A 14,157-nucleotide genomic window follows, 5' to 3' on the forward strand; every position below is an offset into this window, starting at 1 on the left:
GGAAATACCTCTAGGTACTGACAGTATGGCATTTTGAAGGCAGCCATGGTAGGAGTTTGTGTTAAAAAAATAAAAACAAAAATTAAGAGAAGAGAGAGTCAAAAGGAAAGAAGGACGTTTCCCCACACGGAACTGCGCATGGCACAGAGGAAGCAACCAATTACATTTACCGTTGCAGCAGAAAGCCTGGGCAAGCATCCAGTAAAAAAGGTTGTTTCATATTGATTTAATTCTGGCAGACATTCTCCCTCGTTTTCTGCCTCCTGCACAGAGTCTCTCCCCACTGCACGGGAAAAATGTCTCCCCCTGGCATCGCGGCAGATGGCACTCTGGTGCGTATGTGATGTGCCTCTGGGTTCCCAGAAAGAGCCAGCCACTGAGCGGACAGGCTCTGTTTCTGCACAGGCCACTCTGACCGAGAGATGTGGCAAGGCGTCGCTGTCGTGTGCAACAACCCCCCCCCCCTGGCACAATTGGAAGCTCTCAGTGGCAGAGCAAGCATACTGGAAAGAGCCCTCTGCCCCCTTGCCACCCCCTCCACCAATTCCTCGCTACTGCCGCTCCCTCCTCCAACCCAGAGTGGCTGGTCGTAGCAGGATGCCACTGTCAGAATTCAGTTGGGCAGAAAACTGGGTGGGAAAACCTTGACTCTGAGGGCGTCCGCAGACAAAGGAGAAATAAACTACCCTTCTGCTCTTTTTGCGGCACCATAAATCATTGTGGAAGGAAGTGCACACACGCATCTGGCGGGTGGAAGATTTCACACACACACACACACACACACACACACACAACTCCTCATAGCAAACATTTGCCTCTGGGAGGCGAGATAGCCAGGTGCAAAGAACTGTCTGCCAGGGGAGGCTCAATGCTCTGTCTCACCCCATTAACTGCTACAGGTCCATCATGGATTAGGGTTAACCCCCTTCATGCTAGCTGAAGATTCAGTGACTGAGGTTTCGTTCAGAAGGAAGAAGCTCATTCGTTGGCCAGGAGGTTTTTCTTTTCTCTCCCCCCCACCCCCCAAAAAGAAGCAAAGCCCAGACTAAAACTTAAGCCTTCCATTGAAACAGAGGAGGAATTACTGTTTAGAATATTAACACCTTGTCTGCATAGAAAGTCTGCACATGTTCAAGTTCCAGCATTATTACAGTGGTACCTCAGGTTACAAACGCATTGGGTTACAAATGCATTGGGTTACAAACTCCGCTAACCTGGAAGTAGTATCTCGGGTTGAGGACTTTGCCCCAGGATGGGAATGGAAATTGTGCGCTGGTGGCGCGGCGTCAGCAGGAGGCCCCATTAGCGAAAGCGCGCCTCAGGTTAAGAACGGTTTCGGGTTAAGAACGGACCTCTGGAATGAATTAAGTTTGTAACCCAAGGTACCACTTTATTACAGTCAAACCTCGGTTCCTGAATGCCTCCATTTTGGAACGTTTCAGCTCCCGAAGGCCAAAAAACCGGAAGTGTTTTTTGGAAGCCAAACGTTCAGCGTGGCTTCCGCTTGAGTGCAGGAAGCTCCTGCAGCCAATTGAAGCTGCGCCTCTGTTTGTCAAACATTTCGGAAGCTGAACAGGCTTCCAGAACAGATTACGTTCAACAACCGAGGTTTGACTGTTTTTGTTGCAATAGTGCCATATTTCAGCAAACGCTTGCTGGATGTTAGGAGTGCAATAAGAACACAGAACCACCAAACATTTGCAGGTAGGAAGCATTACTGCCACTGACCGTCATCAACAGCTGCCGAACTAAGATAATCAGAAGCGGTTGGCTTGATCAGATCGAAAGGTCCAACCATTGCAGAATCTTGCCCATCAGAGGCCTTCAGTAGAGGCACAATGGCAATAGCTCTCGCCACTGTTGCTCCCCAGGAACAATTGCATATCAGTTTGCCAGACTTTGGATTTATTTCAGTACACTTCTATAACAATTGGTACACTTAAAAAAAAAAAGCTCATTTACAAAAGTTAAGCACCCACCAAAATATAAAAGCAAATGTGCAAACCTCAAAAGCACAAAAGTGGCAGATTAATGCACAAGATAACCAAAATGTTAAAAATGCCAGGCACATAAGGAGGGGGTTATGTGCCCAGTAAAAGATGGGGTTGCCAGGCACATGAAAGGTAGCAAAGTTGGTGCCCGGCAAACACACAGGGAAGACATGTCACAACAGGGGTGCCACTGCCGAAAAAGCTGTCAGGAACGCAGCTGCCACTACTAGGCCAAGAGTCCTACTTGACATGTTTCGGGTTTTGTTTTGTTTTTTAAAAAACTGCATCTGAAACTACATGAGCATCCCAGTCCAGCCTGGGTGGTGGAAGCAAAGACCAGGATAAAGGAAGATACTAGCTAGGCGGGGAATTGATTGAACAAAGATAGAAGTGAAGAGCATTCAGGTGACATTGTGTGTTAGCATGCTCCAGGTTTGGAAAGCTGGGAGATCTGGGTTCAAGTTATACCACAGACCCATTCAAGGCTTATTTCTTTCAGAGAAGGTCAGCGTATACCAAGGAAGCCTGGTGGAAGGACAGGAAACAGGAATGCCTTACACTTCCCATTTCCTCTTGTGCATCACCTTCCTTGCACAATTGACTGAGCTATTTATATCCTACCCTTAAGAACAAAGCTCTCCAAAGGCGACTTACAAACAAAATACAAAATATGGTAATCAGGTAATAAACTAAAGAGCATATTTCAAAATCAATAAAAAAATGCCCTATTGGGGTGTGGGGTCTTCAGACCACACCTGTAAGCTGACATAAAGATGGCCTGGCATAGCTCCATGGGAAGTACATTGCACAATTTAGTGGAGCCACCACTGGAAAGACCCTGCACTTAGTGTTCACTGTTCTGTTCAGATCATTTGATCCATCTACAGTGTACTGTCTGGCAAAAAACCATTTTCTGTAGCTGCAAAAAAAAAAAAACAACCCAAAACCCCTTATGTCTTGAAGCAAGGGTCTCTCCGACTGGAAAGGCCAGGGAATCTGTCTCCCGCCCACATTTTCTATAGGAAGGTTTTTATTTGAAATGAACAAAACAGACTGCATCTTCAGAAATTATGCAAATTGCCACTGGGTAATAATCTAGCCTAGCCTTTGGTACTCTCCAGCTATTCTCCCATGAGCCTCAGCGAGCATGGCCAATGGTCAGGGGTGATGGGACCTGAAGTCCAAAATGTCTTGAGGGCACCAGGTTGGGAGGCAGTTGATCTAATCCCCTTGAAAAATCCCATCCTTCCATGTGAAATCTCAATGTAGCCCAAGGGCCAAATTCCATTCTAGGCAACATTCTGGGGGCCACATGCCAGCAGTGGGTATACCCCTACCTTCTCTGTAGTGGCGCCCGCCCCGGGGAACGCACTCCCATCAGATGACAAGGAAATAAACAACTATACAACATTTAGAAATCATCTGAAGGCAGCCCTCTTAGGGAAGTTTTTTAATGTTTGATATTTTATTGTATTTTTAATCTTTTGTTGGAAGCTGCCCAGAGTGGCTGGGGAAACCCAGCCAGATGGGTGGGGTATGTATGTACAGTGGTACCTCGCAACACAAAATTAATTCGTCCCACGAGTTGTTTCGTCTAGCGATAATTTCGTCTTGCGAAGCACGGTTTCCCATAGGAATGCATTGAAATTTAATTAATGCGTTCCTATGGGCAAAAAAAAGCCCCGTCCTATGCCTTTCCCAGCTGATCAGTGGCATGGGGGGGGGGGAGAAGTGGAGAGGAAGCCCTGTCCTATGCCTGCTCTTTGGAAGGCAGTGGGGAGGGAGAAGCAGAGAGGAAGGGATCGTTCCTCTCCACTTCTCCCCCCCCCTCCAATGCCGCTGATCAGCTGGGAAAGGCATAGGATGGGGCTTCGGAGAACCCCTGTCCTATGCCTTTCCCAGCTGATCCCGGGGTGAGCGGGAGAAAGCGCATGGCACTCTCCCTTGGGCCGGGCCAGATAAGCCCCCTCAGTGCCGCGCGCTTTCTGCCATTCTCCCCCGGAGCCGAAACGCAGCGGGGCCGGGGCTGCCACCGCCTGCCTTCCCCTTGGCTTGGGGAAGGCAGGCAGCGACAAGCCCCGGCAAGCAGCACCCGCTGAGCTTCGGCTCCGTCCCCCGGAGCCGAAGCATGGCGGCAGCCCTGGCAAGCAGCACCCGCAAGGCGGAAATGTGATCAGCTGCATCCCTGCGCCCTGCCTTATCGCCCACCACCACTGCTGCCATGCTCGCCGCCACCGCTGAGCTCCCTGCTTCTTCCAGGGAGACCTCATGCCTGGAAGAAGCAGGGAGCCCAGCGGTGGCGGCAAGCACGGCAGCAGCAGCGGTGGGCGAGAAGGAAGAGCGCAGGGATGCAGCCAGCAAGGTGGGAGCGGGATCAGCTGCATCCCTGCACTCCGCCTTTTCACCCAATGCCGCCGCTGCCATGCTCACCGCCACTGCTGAAGCAGGGAGCCCAGTGGTGCCAGTGCGCACGGCAGCAGCAGCGGCGGTGGGTGAGAAGGCGGAGCGCAGGGATGCAGCTGGCAAGGCGGGAGCGCGATCAGCTGTTAGGCGGGCCAAGTTGAAGTCGCGGCGCCTCTGCCCTGCTTCGTCTTGTGAATCACGGCCATAGAAAACCTCATCTTGCGAGACGCCTCGCGCAACGCAAAACGCTTTCGTCTTGCGAGTTTTTCGTTGTGCGAGGCGTTCGTCTAGCGAGGTACCACTGTATGTATGTATGTATTTATAAATAAATATTTGATGGTGGGTGGGGCCAGAAGCAAAAGTGCACAGAGCAACGAAGGCAATTTTTACCTTTGTACACTAAGCTACATTCTACACACATTCTGGCCCTGGGACTGAGGTTCTGCACACCTGCCTTAGCAGCTGGAACAGAGGAGGTCCATCTCTTGGTACCCTCCTTTTTCGAGGCGAGCCCAGCAGCAGCCAGAGAGACTGACTTATCACCATTATTTAAATGTATTTGATCATTTGACAATTATTAACAATGATCAACAACACTGCTCCAGAAGAAATTGTCTTCAGATCGTAATATTCGCCAACAAAATAAGACAACAGCAAATTACAATTCTGTATTTCTTCTAAAGAAAAGCCTCAAAACCTACTTGAATTTGCCTTTGCAGGAGGAAGTTGCTTTCCCGATAATATTATTCAAGGGGCAACCAGTTTTCCCAGAACGTGTTTCTGTGTTCACTTGCAGTTGTCGCTTTTAGGTAAAATGGCTGTTACAGCAAAGTCTCAAAACTTAAGCTTTTCTTTCCATGAAGGGAAGGCCATTAACATCCTTGCAGCTGCTGACAGATCATAGAATCAAAGAGTTTTTTGGGGGGGTCATGAGGGTCATCTAGTCCAACCCCCAGCAATGCAGGAATCTTTTATTCAACTTGAGGCTCGAACCCACAACCCTGAGATTAAGAGCGACTGAGCTATCCCTTGGACACTTTAGACATGCAAGTTTCTTTCTTTATGACAGGATATGGCCTTTTTGGTAGTGGCACCTATGCCTATAAAATACCCTCTCCAGTGTCACCCATGTACCTTGTTTTCAGCCAGGCCTTTCATGATCCCAGTGGGGATTTTTTATTATATGTGAGTTGTCGACACAAGGAATGGCAGTGGCTCCTCTTCAGGGTTTCATGAACCTTTCCCAGGTCTACCTAGATATGTCAGGGACGAAACCTGGGACCTTCTACATGGATAGCAGACATGCTATACGCCTGGGCTGAAAAATGGGACTTCGCTAAAAACTGGACTTTTTAATAGGATCCAGCAGGACTCTTCTGTTCTTTACACAGAATAACCTAGCATCACCAAACCCATCCACACCCAACTGGCTCTGAATAAATTATACAATTATTATTATTATTAATTTATAGCCTGCATTTTTCCCTGATGGGAACCAAGGCTAAAGAAGTGCTAAACCACAAAAAACATAGAAGAAACTATCATTAAAAATCAATTAAACACGGATAGAATTAAAACTGTATGCACATATCAAATCTGTTTAAAGCATACCAATAATTATAATAAAAACAGCACAGCACCAGACCTTTCATTAGACGCCAAAAGTCTGTTGGGAAAAGGTCTTCACCCGCCAGCAGAAGGATAACAAGGAGGGAGCCTGCCTGCCTTCTCCAGTGAGAGAGTTCCAAAGTCTGGGAGCAGCCACTGAGAAGGCCCTCCCTCGAAGAAACCCGGAGAGATTCCTATGAGGGAATACGGTCTTCTATTCACAGCTTTGACCTAAGCTGTGTACAATGGCTTGGGTCCTTGTGCAGGGAAGATTGTATTTTCCAATACAAATTTGCCTGGATGAGGACCTTCTCTCGGTCCCGTCAGCATCAGAAGCACAGCTGGTGGTGACACAAGAGGAGAGCCTTTTCATTTTAATGCTGGTTTCAAATGTGTGTTAGCGCATTTTAACTGTAGTTTTTTTTTTCTTGATTTGCATTTTATAACCATGTTTTTAAAAAGCTGTGAGCTGCCCTGAATCCCAACTTGGGAGAAAGAAGCATGTGAAAGCAGGAAGATTTCACCTTATGCCTGTCTTACCTACGGTGGTGGCACAGCTTTACACGGAATGCTGGAAATTTTAAGAAGTTAGTAAAAAGGAGTGGGAGAGCAGGAAAACCTGCTTGAAAGGGCCATCCAAGATCTTGCAAGATTTCACGGGAGCTCTTGCAGAACCTTCCCAGAGCCTAGTAAGCAAGTCATGGGGCTTAGAACTGGAAGGGACCCCACAGGTCATGGAGTCCAACCCCCCTGCAATGTAGGAATATTATGCCCCATGTGGGGCTCGAACCCACAGCCCTGAGATTAAGAGTCTCGTGCTGCATGAACGGAGCTTCCCCAGCAGCTTCTACCTGTACATAAAATAACAGAAGCAACAACAATAAGAACAATATACTTGAAGAGACAGGAAGGGAGGTATTTACCATTTTGAGGGCTTGGTTTAAGGGATAACCTCTCTGCCCGCCAAGCCACACTGCACCATGTATCTGGCGAGTCTTTGGGAAATGTCCCTGTTTGAATTTGGAGCTCCTGTCCTCCTGGAAACTCCTCCAATGCTGGAAGCTACTCCAAGCAGGCGTGGAGGAGAGGCCTCAACCAGCAGCCAAGAACACAGTGGGTGCAGCTTTGCAAACAAGCTGTCACAGGCTGCAGGATGGGTCTGGACAATGTGGAATTCTCTTAGGAATTAGGCCGACCCAACTGAAAGAAGAATGGGAGGCTTTTCTTGGAAGCACTTCCCCCCCGAAAGCTGGAAGCGCAAATGAATATGCAAGTGCTATCAGTGCTTCCAGGGTTTCATTTTCATTAACCCAAAGCATTGGGCATGCTAAACAAGTTCTCTTTCCCTTCAGTCCCCATTTTCATTATTTTCAGGGGCACATCTTGCCCAATTCCTCAGTCGGAGTGGAAACATGGCCAACAAGCCTAGGAGGGCCACATTTTAAGGACAGTCACGGCTTCCCCCAAAGAATGCTAGCAGCTGTAGTTTTTTACGGGTGCGGAGTTGTTCCCCACCCATAGGGGTTCAACAATCAATCCCACATCACAGGGAACTCTGGCTCTGTGGAAAGGGGAGAAAGGGGGTCTCCTAATGACTTTCAGCACCCGCAATGAACTACAGGTCCCAGCATTCTTTGGGGGAAGCCATGAATGTCTAAAGTGTATGGCATGAATATGGCTATATAATTCCCATTGGAACTGAATTCCCACTGGCCAAAGAGAGGAAGGAAGATGGTTTTATTATGCTCACTGGGCGACAGCATGGGGCTTTGGCCATGCTCTTTATTGTTATGGTTGCTCTGTGCATGTGTCTGAGTGCATGTTTGCATGCTTACTGCATATTTTACGCTGCATTACAAATGCTGGAAGCTACTCTGGCATCATAGAATCATAGAGTTGGAAGAGACCACAAGGGCCATCCAGTCCAACCCCCTGCAAAGCAGGAAACACCATCAAAGCATTCTTGACATATGCCTGTCAAGCCTCTGCTTAAAGACCTCCAAAGAAGGAGACTCCCCCACACTCCTTGGCAGCAAATCCTACTGCCGAACAGCTCTTACTGTCAGGAAGTTCTTCCTAATGTTTAGGTGGAATCTTCTTTCTTGTAGCTTGAATCCATTGCTCCGTGTCGGCTTCCCTGGAGCAGCAGCAAACAAACTTTCTCCCTCTTCTATATGACATCCTTTGATATATTTGAACATGGCTATCATATCACCCCTTAACCTTCTCTTCTCCAGGCTAAACATACCCAGCTCCCTAAGCCGTTCCTCGTAAGGCATTGTTTCCAGGCCTTTGACCATTTTAGTTGCCGTCCTCTGGACACGTTCCAGCTTGTCAGTATCCTTCTTGAACTGTGGTGCCCAGAACTGGACACAGTACTCCAGGTGAGGTCTGACCAGAGCAGAATACAGTGGTACTATTACTTCCCTTGATCTAGACCAGGCATCCCCAAACTTCGGCCCTCCAGATGTTTTGGACTACAATTCCCATCTTCCCCAACCACTGCTGCATCACACTGTTGACTCATGTCAAGTTTGTGGTCTACCAAGACTCCTAGATCCTTTTCAAGCCATGTGTCACCCATCCTGTATTTGTGCCTTTCATTTTTATTTGGCCAAGTGTAGTACTTTACATTTCTCCCTGTTAAAATTCATCTTGTTTGCTTTGGCCCAGTTGTCTAATCTGTTAAGGTCATTTTGAAGTGTGGTCCTGTCCTCTGGGGTATTAGCCACCCCTCCCAATTTGGTGTCATCTCCCAACTTGCTCTGGATGCCCTCAAGCCCATCATCCAAGTCATTGATTAAGATGTTGAATAAGACTGGGCCCAAGACAGAACCCTGTGGCACCCCACTAGTCACTACTCTCCAGGATGAGGAGGAGCCAATGATGAGCACCCTTTGGGTTTGGTCAGCCAGCCAGTTACAAATCCACTGAATGGTAGCATTGTCTAGCCCACATTTTACCAGCTTCTTTACAAGAATATCACGGGGCACCTTGTCAAAGGCCTTGCTGAAATCAAGATAGGCTATATCATCAACAGTGCTACTTTGCATGGCCTTGCCCTTGCAAATATTTCCTGGGCAGGCTTCAATGGTAATTGGGGGGAGTACTCCACCTGCTTGGGGAGAGGCTACAGGCAAGAGGTGGAGCCCCTGCCTTGCACGCGGAAGGCTCTCAGGTCCAGCCCCCAGAACCTCCAGTTAAAAGGAGCAGCAGCTGAAGAGACTCTCCTCTGGCAAGGGCCCTGGATACAGGCCACTATGGGTCAGAAGGATCATATGTTTGAGCCAGCCTCCTACCACCTGATGCCCATAGCTCAGCAGGTAGAGCATGAGATTCTTAATCTCAGGGTTGTGGGTTCAAGTCCTGTGTTGGGCAATAGATTCCAGCATGGCAGAGGGTTGGACTAGATGACCCATGAGGTCCCTTCCAACTTTACAATATAATGATCCTTTTGTCTTGCAAAATGGCCCAGCAAGGTGTTGCTGCTTTGTTCCTCTCCAAGGAGCCTAAGAGAGACTGATGTCTGCTGATGGCTCTTGACTGCAGCCTGCACGGACGGAGAGACGCAGTCTTGATTTCAATTTTGCCTTAAGTTTGTATCCGTAAGTTTAGCTATACTTTTCTTTTATCTTTGTATTCCCTTTTTCTTGAGAACTGCTACATTTTGTATTGTTTAATCATCTTTTACAATAAATAGTTAAAAGGTATTTCTTTGTGGATCTTGGTCCTTTCTGGTTACACTGCTAATTCTAGTCCTCAGCTGCTTTGCCCTCTACCAGAGAAGTGTTAAGTGTTGGTCCGGGTTGGCTTTAAGAAGCACCCGGGTGGTGGCAGCTTTACCATTGCAAGAATTGTTTCGTAACCTTTGTTAGAGTCCCTGAGTACAGCTAGATCCTTTCCCAAGTAACATGGGGCAGCCAAGCGGGCTCCGGACGGAGGGCTGGCGTGCCGGTGGGGAAAGAGATTGAAGGTGCTGCAGGGCTTTAACACCCTGCAGCACCTTCAATCTCTTTCCCCACCGGCATCCTTTGAACAGATCTCTCAGCCACATACTGTCACCTAGGCAGACCATTGCTGTGGAAAATCACAGATATAAACCATAAACATAAGTTGTCTACAGACTTGCTTCTGAAGCTCAGATTTATGACTGCAAAGCACGGCCCTCCTCAGCATTTGGGTCTCCTTCCACAAAACTGCCCTGTCCTTGCACCCCAACCGCAGAAGACTAACTGATGCTAAATGTCAAGTACACAATAGGTTTGTTCAGGGCTCCTGGTTCCTGATAAAATGCACCACATTTTACATGTGCAAAATCAATGAGAGGCTCTTGACAAATGAGCTCAGATCCTCAAACATGCGGGAACACGTGACTCATCGATTGCAGCATCTACATTAGCTTCCAATTCATTTCTGTGCCTGATTCAAAGTGCTATCTATGACATCAATGAGGTTTGGGTCTGTTTGTGCTGGGCTGCGATGCGATGCGATGCGCAAGGGGCCTTTTATGCCTCACCTGGCAGCCCCCCCCCCTCTGGAAGCATTCGGTTGCTCTGTGAATATTTTCAGACAGACATTTGGTCTGTCTGGTTGCTATCTTGAGCTGCCCTGGAATTTGAATCTTCGGGTTTTAAGCTATTTAACCTACTGCCTAGTCCTGCTTGCTGACTGCGATGGTCCTGCCGCTGCCACCAATTAATGCGACGATCACACGCCGCTATCACTAAATATGTGACAATCCCGGCGCTGTCACTAAACTTTCGATGATCCCACCTAAAATGTGCGGATCCCACCAAATCTGCGATGTACCTCCCTTATCTATCACTAGCAGAGTGTCGAAGGAAATTAGTTATTCTACAAACAACCCACTATTCCTTCTTCCTCCCAAATAAACTGCCTGTTTATGTTTGGGATCTGTTAGTAATTGAAGTGCAGTTCCAGTTCTCACAATAACGTGGCTCAGTATCCCTATTAACTCCTGGCAAGTGTATCAGGAACAAACTTGTGCCCACAGTAAGGATTCCCTTTCACCTAAGGTTCACCTCAGCAGCCGATGGCCCTAGCAACCCTTGCTCCTTTGTGGCACCCTTTCCCTGGCACTCGCCTTCCTTGTGAGTGACCTTGAGGTTTTAAACTATTTTCCTGCTCCTCAGGTTTAGTCTAGCCTCCTCTCTGTAGTCACCACCCTTTTGAGTTAGGATACGTTGCTGGAATAACAAGGCACATCCGTTTTTAACATAACATTTAAGAAAGCTTTATTTAACTAGAGGACATGTAAAATTCATTATGGTTTCATTCGTATAAGCTCTTAGATCATATACTTAGTTACATATAACACTGGCTAGATAATATAGTTCTAGTAAACTTCTCAAAACACTCTACTATCCACTACCACCCACACACTCCCGCTCCCAAAACCCTCTCAACTCTCTCAACTGAAGTAACTGCTCCCCATTCCCTTTAAACTCATGGCAGTCCCGCCCCTCAGGAATGGAATGCGTCACTCAACTAGGAGGTTGGGTTTAACACTTTACACCCTGGAGTTCTATCACAAGCCAGTCCAATCCATTACACTGACCTATCTACTTGGAGTGGGTCTCTATGAGGGCATCTGTACAACCTTCCAGGTGTTGATGAAACAGCAACTCCCACCACCAGCCCCAGACACCTGAATGATGGCAGGAATGATGGCAGGTGTAGAACAGGAACCCCCAGAGAGTCTGCAGGTGCCCGGCCCCTGATATAGACCAACAGAAAACTCATTCTCTGCTCGATTTTGAATACTTCATGCAGCCAAAATAGCACATCAACACACAAGAGGATAAATAGGCTTCAGGAAGAAGCCTTGCAGAAATAACACCCCCTCCCCCCTTGAAAGCTTTGAGGGGCAAAGCAACAGCTCAAAAATAGCCTATAGAGGATTGAGCATGCTCAGTGGGCTGATTCACTATTGGGAAATGGGGGTTGGCAGCAGGGGCGTACCCAGGATCAAAATTAGGGGGGGCAAGGGGAGGGGAGGGGCCACAGTGGGAATGTGGGCGGGGCTACGTGGCCTGTGCCCGCCCAGCTCTTCCGAGGAGGCGGCCCCACGCACCGGGAGCGGAGCTCCAGAGGCGTGCAGGAAACACGAGCCCATGGCTGCCTCCTCCGCGCTTCCCAGGTCTTCCGAGGAGGCGGCCCCAGGCTCCCGTTCCCGGCGCGAAGCTCCAGAGACGCGCAGGGAACGCAAGCCTGGGGCTGCCTCCTCCGCTTACGCTCCCCGCTCCCGCTTAGCGCTCCTCCGGTTACGCTCCCCACGCGCCTCTGGAGCTTCGCGCTGGGAGCGGGAGCCTGGGGCTGCCACGCTGTGCCCCTTAGCCTTTTGCTTCTAGGGAGGGGGCAATTGCCCCCTCCTGCCCCCCTTCCTACGCCCATGGTTGGCAGCAAACCAGGGTGGGGAGGATGGAATGGAGTGTCGTGGAAGGGGGCCTGAGTGCCTTGAACCCTGAACTCTGTGATGAAACTTTGTGCTCCAGCTCCTGTTTCCTAGAGCCTGTGGCTGATTGGTCTTTTTAGTATGTTTGGATGCTCTGCTGAGAGCTACTTTCAACGTTTTATTTATTAGAAGGGTGGGATACACACCCAAGTTAAACGAAAGCAAATTATCAGGTGAGAGCTAGCCCTTGGCAGCTTGCATTGAAAGGCAGAGGAAATAACATCCCTCCCAGTGCTGTGCAAAGCAGAAGTCAGTTGAATAAAGGGAAGCACCCAGCTGAATAAAGTGTTCTTTACTACAAGAGGGAATGAATATAGGTAGCTCTGAAAGCTTGGAGGCATGTCAAATGCTGCCTGTCTGCCTCTCATTGCAGGCAGTCAATGGGCACAAGGGTCAGCCTGAGTGCTGAAGGTCAAGTTAGTGATGTTGGCAGCAGGATGAGTCCGCAAAAAGGAAGGAGAGGTGATGCAAGGACAGAGAAGGAGCCCACTGCTTAGGAGGCAGCCAGATCCCTCCACTCAGACTCCCTGCAACTAATCCCCTTTCAGTCACTCTTTGCGGAGGTTAGTGGAATCCACCCTGCTCAGTGCTGGATGGCGCAGGTCACAAAACAATGACACACACACACAAAGGAAAGCAGTGTTGACCCTGTGGTCTCAAGAGAGATGGAATCCAAATATAATCCAACTTCTTTGTTAGCCTCACTAGGAATAATAGGTGACTCAAATAAACATTTATCTCATCAGGAGATGTTGACATTTTCGCTGGTAGCGGCTTGTCTAGAAATAGGTAGATGTTGCTGTTCTGCAACAGGGCTGTCAATTGACTCGCAGGATGCTCAGGTGTGGCCTGCTGCTCTGGCCTGGAAACTGACCTTCCAGGTCAGCCAGAGGCAAAATGTGCTCTGTATCCTTTGACAACACCTGCCACCCATTCAGATCCCACAGGGGAAGTGACAATCACTTGAGACAACTTCCCCAGACTCACATAAACATCTGGCGAAGCCCAATGGCCTAGAGTCTTGTTTTAAGTAACGGCTCCAACTTTAGGATGCTCTTATGCCTTTTCCCCAGAAATGACAGGCTGGCTGCTATTGTCTATTGTATTTTAAGTTATGTTTGCTACATGTGAAAAAGCAAATATTTATACTGTATATAAAAAGAGCTTCAGGTGCTCCAGTGCATGACCATGGAAAAGGGGCACGCTCCTTTAATGAACAAGAGACATGGAGCAGGATAACGCATGCAGCTGGAATTCTGGGACACAAAAGTCCTTCAAAATATGCAATCTTCTACAGTCATACCTCGATTTACGATCGCTGCGCTTTGCGATCGATCGGTTTGCGACTGCAGCGGACCCGGAAGTGCTTACATCTGGGTTCCGCGACGCGCAGATGAGCAAAAGCAATCTGCACAGTTTGTGCATGCGCAGAAGCGCTCTATTGGTGCTTCATGCATGCACAGAAGAGGCGCTCCATTTATGACCTGCTTGGGGAGCGACCGGCTCCCCGGAACCAATTGAGGTCGTAAACGGAGGTACCACTGTATATGCAATGTTATGTTGCACCTGCTAGCATTTAGGGGACTAGAAATGTGTACAGTGGTACTTCGGTTTGCGAATGCAATCCGTTCCGTGGAGGCGTTCGCTCGTCAAGGTATTTGCTCACCGAAGGCACGCTTC

At 48.6% G+C, this 14,157-nt stretch overlaps 1 protein-coding gene across 9 annotated transcripts in view; it reads right to left on the bottom strand.

Annotated features, from left to right (window-relative positions):
* The window catches only part of MBNL3 (muscleblind like splicing regulator 3), a 135,712-nt gene that overhangs the window by 93,170 nt on the left and 28,385 nt on the right, over positions 1-14,157 (bottom strand). Inside the window, exon 1 of one of the 9 annotated variants that reach the window (XM_060270472.2) lies at positions 171-408. The exons of 7 other annotated variants lie outside the window; for them this stretch is intronic. The gene's annotated coding sequence lies outside the window, so the exon portion shown is untranslated. Of the gene's footprint in view, positions 1-8; positions 134-170; positions 409-14,157 lie in introns of those variants that run through there. One more of the 9 variants, XM_060270471.2, reaches the window with a different exon arrangement.

The sequence above is a fragment of the Zootoca vivipara genome, chromosome Z2 (genome assembly GCF_965207765.1).
Source record: "Zootoca vivipara chromosome Z2, rZooViv2.hap1.1, whole genome shotgun sequence".
Taxonomy (NCBI): domain Eukaryota; kingdom Metazoa; phylum Chordata; class Lepidosauria; order Squamata; family Lacertidae; genus Zootoca; species Zootoca vivipara.